The 12,260-nt window shown below is 38.9% G+C and overlaps 1 protein-coding gene across 1 annotated transcript in view; it reads left to right on the plus strand.

Moving 5' to 3' along the window:
* Positions 1-12,260, plus strand: part of SLC2A9 (solute carrier family 2 member 9) — a 133,953-nt gene that overhangs the window by 96,205 nt on the left and 25,488 nt on the right. The gene's annotated exons all lie outside the window — the stretch shown is intronic.

The following is a 12,260-nucleotide window of genomic DNA, read 5'->3' on the forward strand; positions in this document are numbered from 1 at the left end:
CTGTGAAATCTCCATCCTTGGAGGTATTCAAAACTCAACTGGACAACAATTTCATGAGCAACCTCATCTAACTCTAAAGCTGGCCCTGCTTTGAGCAGGGGTTGGATCAGCTGAACTCCAGAGGTCTCTTCTCACCTAAATTATCCTATGATTCTGATTGCATCGTGTCTTTGGAAAATACATTWTAATAAATACTGCATAATATGCATAATAGTTACCTGAGTGTAGCATTCTGCTAAACACTATTGCCCTAGCATTCAGATACTTCAGTGATCAGACTTGGACCACACAGTTATCAAGTGATGAAATGTTAACAGAAATTATTTGCAGATAGATAAAGAGATATTTAAWCTGAATTCAGTTCATGTACAGAATAAAACAGTGCCTGAATTTTCAGATTCCTTTACAGATCTACAAAAAGGGGAAAAATCAGATGTTTTTGTAGATTTTCAACGTGTGTTCTGCTGAGAACCTGAAAATCAGATTTACGCTCTCATAAAGTCTCATTTTTTTTTATCATGCACCATTTATTGTCTCTTCCTTTTATAATGAGTTTGACACTGAACATTAATAATCTGTTTATACATCTTCACAACTGAAGTATCTAATTAATTGATTGTGGTTTATTAGTAGAAAGAAAGAGTYGCTGATATTTTGTGTAACTCTAAACATAGCTGTAATGCTGTGAATCCTCTTTTGGAAAAGACGATTGAAAATTATGCTACTTTAGAAGAAGACCTGGAACAGACTGGAATATTAGCTTTTCCCCTTGCTCCTGGGGAAATAGGTTGTCACTAATCCCTATGTTTATTCTTTTGCATGTGTGTGGTAACTGACCGGAAGATGGAAGGAATCAAATAGACTTGATTAGGAACTTTAACCTCCCTGTTCTTGATTATTAACACACATAATTTTGGACTGTAGATGGCTTGTGAAGACTGTTCTCCTTCCTCACTTCTAGCTCTTCTGGTAAGGCCAATGAGGCAAGCAATCTTGCAGGCCCCTTTTCCTTTCTGAGGACAGATGTCAGTTCTAGCTAAGTCTTTAACACTGCTGATGTATCACAGAATCACAATATGGTTGAGGTTGGAAGGATCCTCTGGAGATCATCTAGCGCAAYCCTCTTGCCCAAGCAGAGTCAYCTAGAGCACGTTGGACAGAATTATGTCCAGGCAGGTTTTGAATATCTCCAGAGAAGGAGACTCCACAACCTCTCTGGGTAACCTGTTMCAGTGCTCTGTCACCCTCGCAGTAAAGAAGTTTTTCCTCATGTTCAGATGGACCTTCCTGAGTTTCAGTTTGTGCCCTATTGTCCTGTCACTGGGCACCACTGAAAAGTCTGGCCCCATCCTCTTGGCACCTCCCTTAAGATATTGGTATACACTGATAAGATCCCCTCTGTCTTCTCTTCTCCAGCTCTCTCAGCCTTTCCTCATATAAGTGCTCCAGCCCTCTGATCATCTTTGTAGCCCTATGCTTGACTCTCTCCAGTAGTTCCATGTCTCTTTTGTACTGTAGAGCCCAGAACTGGACACAGTACTCGAGATGAGGCCTCACCAGGGCTGAGTAGAGGAGCAGGATCACCTCACTTGACCTGCTGGCAACATTCTCCCTGATGAACCCCAGGATACCRTTGGCCTTCTTGGCCACGTTGCTGGCTCATGGTTAACTTGTCCACTAGGACTCCAAGATCCTTCTCTGCAGAGATGCTTTCCAGCAGGTCTGCCCCTAGCCTGTGCTGGTGCATGCAGTTATTCCTCTCTAGGTGCAGGACCCTGCACTTGCCTTTGCTGAACTTCAGGAGGTTCCTCTCCACCAATCTCTCTAGCGTGTTCAGGTCTCTGTGAATAGCCTTCTGGTGTATCTGCCACTCCCTCCCAGTTTGGTATCATCATCAATCTTGCTGAGGAGGCASTCTGACCCTTCATCTAGGTCACGGATGAGTAAATCGAACAAGACTGGACTCAGAACTGACCCCTGGTGGACACCACTAGCTACAGACTTTCAACTAGACTGTGTCACCAACCATAATCCTCTCTCCGAGCTCTGCCTTTCTCCACCTGACTGTCCATTCATCTAACCCGCACTTCCTGAGCTTACCTATGAGGAAGTTATGGGAGACAGTGTCAAAAGCCTTGCCAAAGTCAAGGTACACAACRTCCACTGCTCTCCCCTCATCTACCCAGCCAGTCAYTCCATCACAGAAGGCTGTCAGATTGGTTAAGCAGGATTTCCCCTTGGTGAATCCATGCTGGGTACTCCTGATCACCTTCTTTTCCTCCACATGCCTAGAGAAGACATCCAGGATGAGTTGTTCCATCCMCTTTCCAGGGACAGAGGTRAGGCTGACTGGTCTGTAGTTCCCTGGTTGCAATTTCTTGCCCYTTTTGAAGACTGGAGTGACACTGGTTTTCTTCCAGTCCTCAGGCACCTCTCCAGTTCTCYGTAACMTTTCAAAGATGATGGAGAGTGTATGTTATTTAGATTGAGAGATTTTTTAAAAAGAGGTATTCAGAAAGTACAAGCAGTTCTATTCCACTTGAAAGCTCTCCTTTCRGTGTTATAAGTAGTTTAAACAATTTAAGTAAGTACAGGAACTTGCAGCACCTACCTGTTTCTTTCAGAAAACTCTATTGAAATGTAATTTGTTCCATATCTCCAATATGTTCCATCAATTTTTAGAACTTGCAGCTCAATATTTCCTACAAAACATCACCAGCATTYTAAAATTATCTACAAAAAAATCTGTATTTCCTGCAGCCTCACTGTTCCTCAAAATGAATTCTGATTTTCATTGCTTAGCTTCTTTTTTTTTTTTTTTTTTAATTGGAAAGTCACTGCTGAAGATCAATATTATGCTGTCTTTCTTAATATTAGTGTTTCAGAAAGAACAACTAAGTGGAAAGGAACTCTGATGAGGTATTTGCAGCTTAGGGTCTTCCTCAGGCATAATCTCTATGATTTTAGTAGTCTTCCATGCATTTGTCCCTTTTCCATCTGAGACTGCAAAATTTTAGCATCCGTGGCATCTTTTGGGAAAGAAATCTACAAGTCCAGTACTTCTCATGTGAATAGCCACATCCTTTGTTTTGCTTTGTGTGATGCCCTTTAGGTCTTAAATTGGAAGAAACAGAACAATTGATCCTCTTCCTCCCTTCCCAAGTTCCTCAGGATCTTGTAGACTTTTATCAAATCACGCTCAGAATTTTCCAGACTGAGTGGCTGTTTCTTAAGTTTTTTTTTTTTCTCAGAGATATTTTATGACACTCTTTCAGCAAGAAAATTTCACACTTAAAAGATATTGTATTCTCTTGTAGTGCGCTGGTAGTTTAYTGAAACAAGGCTAAAGCTTTGAGATACCTTTCCAACTGTTCTTGTCAGGAAGAGCTTTTCCCCCCATGGAATTAACCAATATTTGTTGTCACTGAGCTGCAACTTTTTAAATATTTTTAGCATTTTGTAGAAGGTTGRGAGTCACTTGTTTGTTTTAGTTAAACAAGTACTATTATCATCTTATTACTAGAGCTTAGTATCTCATTTGATTCCTCCTGTAGTTAATGGAGCTTTTCAGCATCCTTTCAGAGTAAACCTCACATGGTTTGTAATGATTCTGCAGATACAGATCTTCATAGGGTAGAATCAGTTTACATCAYTGAATTATTGGTACTTTGGAGAATTATCCTATCTGAAAATAGTAAATAATGTGGGGAAGTTGWCTTATACTGCTCTAAAATATAAATAATTGCCTTTAAAAATGCAGTATTTTCTCTGTTAGAGATACTTGTAGAGATATGTCTGATACTTTCTTGACAACTTCAATATTGTACTGTGTCCCACTTTGAGAATAGCATATGGGTTAATTCCATCTGCTCCTTACAGCTAGGATCAGCTGTTACTATAAACCAAGCTTTTTCTTTTCTTCATTTTTTTTTAACTCGTGTTTTCAGCTTGTGGATGTATTTCAGGCATATTGCTAAGCACCGAAACAGTAATGCCAGCAGCAGGTATGCTCAGGCATGTGTGTGGTTTGTTATTTCCTCATTTAYATCAAAAGACAAACAGCAGAAAGTTTTTGTGTATTTACTAAAAGCTAAAGGGACCCTTATGTGCAATATAGTCATGTGCAGGAGCTCAGCAGCATTCTATGATCTGAACAAGAAAAATACTCTTCAAAAATAACTTATTGTTCTATGAGATGAGGAAACTGTGCTGTTCCAGACATTTGTTTTATTGTGCTTATTTGGTTAGTTATACACAAATAAAGGTATTTGGTTGCAGAGAAGCATACTGCTTTCCAAGATTATTTTTGGTTATGGAAACAAGTTAGTAATTTTAGAGTTTTCACCCCAAGGGAAAAAACAGAAGCTTCAGAGAAATATTTTTCTTGGCTATAAGTTGGACCTGAAATATATGATACATTTCAAGGAAAGAAGCATCATCTAATAAAAGAGTGAGCAGAGAGAACTGATGGGATTGATTCTGGTTCCTACGGAAACAAGCAAAAAAAAATCAATACAGAATACAGGTCAAAGAAAAATACCAAGAAAAGATATTTTTAATGTCTCAGCAAAGCATGTGTGCTGTTTGGGTTAGGTGCTATGARCAAGTTCTTGTTTGGAATGCCTTTCCTGAGTGAGTAAATAAGGTACAACTCTGTGAAAATTTTGAGCTAGTGATAGATGGACTCAGCTACATGAAAAATGTCTTCATTCTTTGACCTTGTCTTAGAGAGCAAGTACACAAACGCCGATATGTGTTATTGCTCCTTCATTTGTGGAATGTTCTTCAAGAGTCCTTTGGAGCCCTTAAGAGAGGAGAAATAGCTCTTTAATTACAATAAGCAGTAATGGTAGGAGAAGTTTCAGAATCTAATGGGTTGCTTTTATATCCATCATTTAATCATCATAATTTGAGCTACTTTGTGCAGAAATTTGTGTTATATTGATAGCAGTTCAGGTTTGAGATAGGAGATTTGACAGAGATCTCGCTTCGTCTTTCACAGTTTGCTCATTTCAAGTAGTAGTAGATGTACAACTGAAAGCAGTAGAAGAGAAAAGGAGGCTAAAAAACTAAAGAACAGGGTTTAAGGGTGTCTGAAAATGCCAGCTAGCTAAGGCAGAAGAGGAGGAGGAGATCTGTATCATGTGCGAAGCTTCTCTGTAGCTGTTTATATTTTATCTATATTTTAAGTCATTTAAAAGGTTGTTTTAACACTGTAGATGTACAATGAGAAAAAGAGATGGACTCTTTTATGTATTATCTTACAGACCTAACAGATGATACTGTCATATGGAAGCTCACTATGTTATAACATGAAAAACAGTCATTGTGTTGTCATGTGTCATGTCATCATTTCTGAGATGGAGACTTAGAGCTGAATGTTAGAATACAAAATTGCTCTTACAGCAGTTTGGACAGTAAGGCTTCAAACTGGGAAGGTCAGGAAAATAGAAAGATTTTTATATGAGGAGATACAGAAGTATCATGTACTGGAGTATACTGTATGGCAGAAAAAAGGCTGAAAATACGATTTCTGTTGTTTCTGAATACATGGGAAAGGGAGAATATCACTCTATATAAGTTGAAGTAAAATGTTACTGCAAAAAATAACAACAAAAACCCCCAAACCTGGGTACTAGGTAACCAGGAATAAATTTAGGATAGAAATTAGAAGAAAACTCCTAACCACTAGAGGAGCTGATTTTGGAATCAGYTTCTCAATGGAAACAGTAAAGGAGAAACTACACAAATAAGCTTAATATATTTGTAAAAGGACTATATGGACTCCTTTTCGAAACTGTGGAGGGCTGGACTTGACMGAGAGGTTCCAATCCAGTCATGTTCCTTTATCTCCAAGACAAATGCTACATCCTCTACATGAAGTCTTTATTTTCATTAAAAAAAAAGTCCAAGAAGACAAGTATTTTCTTAGAGAGGATTTTCTAGCTGATCATTACATAAAGGATGTGGTCCATGTCTTAATTTACATCAATAGCTGCTCTTTTAGATCAGTGGAGAAGAAAGTGTGAGTCTCTGGCTAGTCATTACGCAGTAGTTGCAGGGTTTCAAACTTCACTGGCTTATGTTATGTAGTATCATAGAAGTAGGTATTCTGGTCCTAAATCCTGTAAGTATTTCTGTGAATGAGTAGCACTTTTTCTTCAAAGGATGTCCTACTGACTTTGGTGGAGTTTGTGAAAGTTGAAATTTGGTGTGAATTGAATCAAATGTGAATCAATATGACTTTTGATTCAATTCATACTTATTTTATAAGTTGCTGTTCAGTATGCTTGAGAATGGCAAAATCAGATTGATCAGTATATTTCTAGGCATGCTGTCATCATACAAGTGCAAAACTGATAAAACTTGGCTTGTGATAGACTTTGAAGAAAATAGTAATTTTACGGTATCTTTATTTTCCAACTGCTGCTCTTAATGCTAACTACACTTGCAAGCACAGCTAAGAAACACTAGCAAACTAGACCGTTTCAGAATTTCTTTTACTTATGTTTTGTCTTTTTTTTTATCTTTTCTGAGAGTTTTGTCTTGTGACTGAGTTTTATAATACTTGTCATGGTTTATGGAAGGTGGCTCAAGTCTTCCCTACCATAGCTGAATATAGACGCAGTAGAAATGCGGTAGCAGCACATTTGGCATGTGTTAAATTGGCATCATGAAGTAAACATCAGAAAACTCGGAGGAAATCGCTGCTATACCCTGAGGTGCCTCAAAGAACTGTTGGYATTTAAAAGTTTAAATCGGGCTGCGCTCTTGCTCTGGATGCCAGTGWGCAGCAGCGCTGAGAGCAGAGCGGCTGTGAGGAAAGGGTCGCTTGCGAAGTGCAGTGCCGCTGTTACCGCTCGAAGCAGGCCCTTGCGGAAGCCCTGCTGGCGCCGTTTCGGCTTTTCCCCTTCGCGGGGTTTCCGAGCCTGTCGTGGCCCTGGCCCCCGCAGAGGCGTTCTTCCGCTGCGCTTGGGCAGAGCGCGTGAGGGGCTGGAAAACAGCCCTTCTCTTTTCAACCAGAAACGTGCATCAGCTTGTAAACAAGCAAACAAACCCACGTTGTTGCGTATTTAATCAGAGTGACAGATTTGAAAGTCTACATTGATTTTCCAACAGTGTCCTTCATCCTGCAGGCGAGAGGGCTTTTAAGTCTTTCCTGCATGTCAGCTGCCTTTCTTACCGTCAAACAGTTCCTGCATCAGAGAGAAGGGTATTTGCGCAGAAATAATCTTAGCTTTCCCTGCTATTAAGAAAAGAAAAGAAAAATTTAAATCTGCTAACAGTTGCTAGGCTTTTGTGGGCACACCGATAGATTTAAAACATGCTGCCGTAAAAGCAATTAAGTATAAAATGCTCTGAGCATGAGAGCTGTAAGTCAGTTCTGGGAGAGCTCATAATAACCCGAAGATACATAATTACTGTGCAGTGTGTACCATAAATTAGTCCCGGTGAGGATTTTCTCGGGGATGCCTGGCTCCATCCCCCAGCTGCTGTGCCAGGCCGCTTCTGCGGAGCTCCGTCCGCCCGTGCCGCCGGCCGCGCTAAGGCCGCGCGCCGCTGCGTTGGCTCGGGTGGGCGAGCGTGCCGTGAAGCGGGGCATCGCGTCTGCCGATCCTTCTCCGTACATCTCCAGCAAAGGGAAAAGCTGCAGCTTGCGCTTGGGGGTGGAAGTGTTTCCAACTGCCGCTACTAAATCAAGGGGGGAAAAGGAAGGGAAGTTTAAGGATTTCACATGAAAATTTCTCTTTTTGTTGCCTTTCAGTGAACAAACCGAGTTTTTGGCTGTTAAGAAATAAAACTAGAATTGCTTTCCATGTGGGTGCATCTTCATCCAACTTGGGAGGGGTGGGGTGGGGCTAGATAACGTGTCCCATGACTATATTAAATATGATATCATTCAGCCCCAGATATTATGAGATTAATATATTTTATGTTGAATACTTCTGTCTCTAAAGAGCAGTATGGAGTAAATGCATAGCTTTTAATAGTTCTGTTGTAGAACTGATTTCAATTCTGAACAGCCAACAGAAGTTCCAGAGAAAAGGGAGCCGCTAGGACTGTAAAGGTAGTGGGAATCCACTGGATAAAGGAATCCCTGGAGATGACACGTGGAGATGTGGCAGCAAAACTTATGAACTTCCTCCCTTTGACAATAGACTTTAAAAATTATCTTTGTCGAACCTTTCAAAATGTGAATGCTTTGACACTTGAGAGCACTCTTACCTGAACTAACATGTATTCCTGACTGGTAGTTAATTACTTGCTAATGGGTTCACAACCCCAAGACTTAAGAAATTTGCTGCTGAAAAAAATATGTCTATGTGTTTTAGAGCCTCACGTAACTATAAGAAACTGATATATTCAAATGTTGCTTAAATGGTTTGGATACTTTAATCAGATTAATGGGGACTAGACATAACGATCATCTACAACAAAATCCTAGTAAAAAGCTATTTTTGGTGCTTATGAGGAGTGTATGCATATTATCAAAAAGGCTCTTTCTTCTGTGAATTAGTATAAAATATTTATTCTTACAAAAAATTCAAAACAATAAATATGTAGAATAATAGATGTAGAAGCAATAATTGTAGAACAATAAAAGTTAATTTATTTTCCTTTTGCCCAGGCACACCTCACACCAAAGAAATGTTTGAAGTTCATCTCATCTCTTAGGCTAATCTAGCTAGATAGCATTTAAATGCTAATGTTTAACGTTGACATTACAGTGATAAAACGCTTTAGGGACTAGATAGTGTTTCTTGGCAGCCAAGCTACTACAAGGAAGTCTAAATTAACAGCAGTAGGAAACCTTGGGGAAAAAATAGGTCAGAAGCACAAATGCACTTGCAAGAGCAGTAAGATAGTATGTGTTTGACAGAGGAAGCAATTGACTCTTTTGAATTTCCATATGTTATCTGTTCTCCTCTGGAAACTTCATTTTTTGAGGAACACTGTTTTATTGAAAACAGCTGTACTGGCTTTGGTGACTGGCAGATGTTCTCTATCCAGTCACTAAACTGTCTGCTAAATACTCAGCAAAGTATGGTAGTATTAAATCATACTGCACTACCCATCTATATAACCCCAGCTTCCAACCTTGATTTTGCCTCTAYRTTATGTCTTCAAATGGAGTTTTTARTGAGAGAGAGCTTTTAGTGCATCTTTTTAGTGCATCCGTGTTACTGTTCTTCCACTCTGTTGAAAGAATCAGTCATACTTCTAATATGTGAATCCAGTAGAGCTTCTGGGATCGTGAGAAGTGCTGCRGGAGGGTTGGACCATGGCTCTGTCTGGATTGCTATTTTGTAGTGTCARTAGCAGAAGTTTCAAAAGAAACGTGAGAACAGGTCGTGCTTTCCCCAGAGCACATCCCAGGTGCAAATTCAGTTCAGGGAGCTTCTGAGATGGAGGCTGAATTTCGACCACCTTGTTTAGGAGCCAGCAATTGATTTGCCTTGTATTATAACCACCTTGGCATTAACATCTGTGTRAGTGTAGGGCTCAAACTCAGCTTACTAAGGACACAAAGGATGTAACTAACCTGCAGGACAAAAATGACAGATTAGCAACCTGTAGGGATCATCCATGGATAAGGCTTCAAAGGGATAAAGWAACAAGTACACTCTTATCACATGTTTTAGATAGATGTTTTTTATACTCCAGTTGTTTTATCATATCTCGAAACATCTGGATTTCTCTACATTTATTTTCTCCTCTTGTTCTGCATGGCAGGTGATACAGCAGTTGAAGTTGTTGATGTAGGTTTGCTATGCACTCTGTGTTCCTCTTCTCATTTTTTTAAGATATGGTACCACTAATATCAAAGTTTTAAAGTTATGGTTAGGTGCTAGGTAATTTCCAAACAAGAGTTTAAGATGTTCTAGTAATACTATGCACCGATTAACAATATGAGACATTGATTGACAATGGTAAAGGTTTTATTCAACCTTTAAGTTCTGTCCAAATCTTTTCAATCTTTTAGACCATCTTTTTTCCTGAATTAYTTCCACTTCATCTGAAAGAAGGTTTAAATCTTTCATTGCAGCAAGACTGTTACTTTCTTTTTTTTCAAGCTAGACTTCCAATGAAAAGGCACCTTCAGGCTCTCTGCTCATTTTCCTCTCTGTTTGGTGGCAAATAGATATTGCTGTTTGCTGTTCTTATTTTGATTATCGGACACTGCAGCTGCATTTCTACTGCTCTCCATAACTATCTGTTATGCTGAGGCAGCAGCAGTATTCTTAATCACTAGAGCTTGAGGGTCTGTGCCTTGAATACTTCAACAGTGTCCAAAAACCATAAACGATGAGGACGTAGTCTGTTACCCATGTTAAATAGGGGAAGAAGGACAGAGAGAGAGAGGCTCGTCTATCCCAGCTTCTCTGAAAACTTGGTCCACTATTTCTGCTCTTGGGATCCTTCAGGAGGAATGCAGCTATGCTATGACATAAYTGTGCACTGCTACGATGATTAATTTGTTTGTTAAAATATTTCATGGGGAAAGCCTGACATGTCACACTGAGTTTTCAAGACTGTTTCAGCTTGCATAGAGATCACAACCAGCAGCCTTTTGTGCTAATGGGCTGTCATCCTGAATTCACGACAGGGAAATCATGCCTGATGACTTTATATTTTCTTTAAGTACATTATTGTAGAAGTAATAAGCCGAAGTTAGCTGCGTTTTTATTCTTTAATCCTGTCATATTTTAACTGTAGAAATATTTTCACTTACCCTAGGACTGTTCTCACCAGCAGACATAGTGCTGCTGTCTTCACAGTGGATCATCGTGTAAGGGATAGTTCTGTATTTTTACTAATGTAAAAACACTCTTTTTAAGATCGTTATTTTTAATAAGTTAATATTAATAGAAGTAATTTTAACAGTGTCTGATTATTATTTTAATGATATTGAGGATCATTGTAAAATGAATTTATCATAAAGACTCTTAGTCATAGTTCAATAAAGAAACTATTTTCTTCACATTCAAGCAGAAGAATGGAAATTCAAGTTTTAACTAGGGTTCTGACGTGATAAAGAGAGTCTGAAAAGAAGAGAGATGGTTAACAGACCATTTACTTGTAGCTATAAATGAGTGTATTTTTGAGTTGTGTAATACTCAATATACAAAATAATAATGGTGGGGCAAAAAGAAGTATACCTCTCTTTAATTACTAGCACCACAGTAGAAATTTAAAGTTGATGTTCAGTTAAGAGGTTTTATGGTGATTTGCTGAAGATTACTATACCTAGTTCTCGGCTGGGCCACTACATTGCAGAAAAAAACACAAAAAACAACAAAAAACAAATACCCTCTTGCCTCTCTGCACCAAACCCCTCCTCCAGACTTAAGCTTTGCCAAATATATATTTATATATATGTGTGTGTGTGTGTGTGTGTGTGTGTGTGTGTGTGTGTGTGTGTATATATGTCTGTGTGTGTGTGTTGAATTTGTTCGCCATGTGGCACAGTGGCCTTTGCCTGGGCTCTTAGTTGCTATTAAAAAAATAAAGCAAAGATTTGCTTCCACAAAGAGTCACTGTTTAATAGAAAAGAAAAAGAAGACAACTATTAGATCACGTAGTCTGCTTTCATGTACATTGCAAGCCCTTACATTTCATTCAGAAATTTGACTTAGGCCAAATATTTCAGTCTTTAAAAGCCCTAGAAATGTGTACTGTAGGAGGAGAAGAGGAAAATCAATTTGTTGCAAGTGCCTAAGGCCCAATTAAAGGCAAATAATAGCTAAGGCAAGAGAGATCTTCAGATAATCCTAAAATATCTGAAAATACCCACAAAAGAAGAAAAAGAAAAATTTTTCCAGATCTCTACGGAAAGATCTGAGCTCAGATGCTGAGAATTAAGTTGATTTGGGTGAATGTGAACCAACTAGCAYTGATGAAGAAATGTTGATATATTTTGATGTACTTGACACAATAATGCAAAAAAAAGAATGGGGAGACTAGCATTGAGTTATTCTGGTAAATATGTTATCATGCATCAGTTTTAAATATAGTTTATCTTTGGATTGATATCACCCTTGAGGACTAAGACTTAATTTGGGAACTTGCAACTGAACAATTGTCAGAAGCAATATGGTTAAGAGATGAGTATAAAATGACTAGACTGGACCAGAATGAGCAGACTTGCGAGAGATGCTCAATGCAAGATCAAGAAGTTAGATTGCGATGCTCTGGCAAAGATGGAGTTAGTGGGGTGAGCTAAAAAGAGATGATAAAATCTAGTGACTGACAAGAAA

Source organism: Rhea americana, unplaced genomic scaffold, assembly GCF_003343005.1.
Source record: "Rhea americana isolate MKP2758 unplaced genomic scaffold, rheAme1 scaffold_30, whole genome shotgun sequence".
Classification (NCBI taxonomy): Eukaryota; Metazoa; Chordata; class Aves; order Rheiformes; family Rheidae; genus Rhea; species Rhea americana.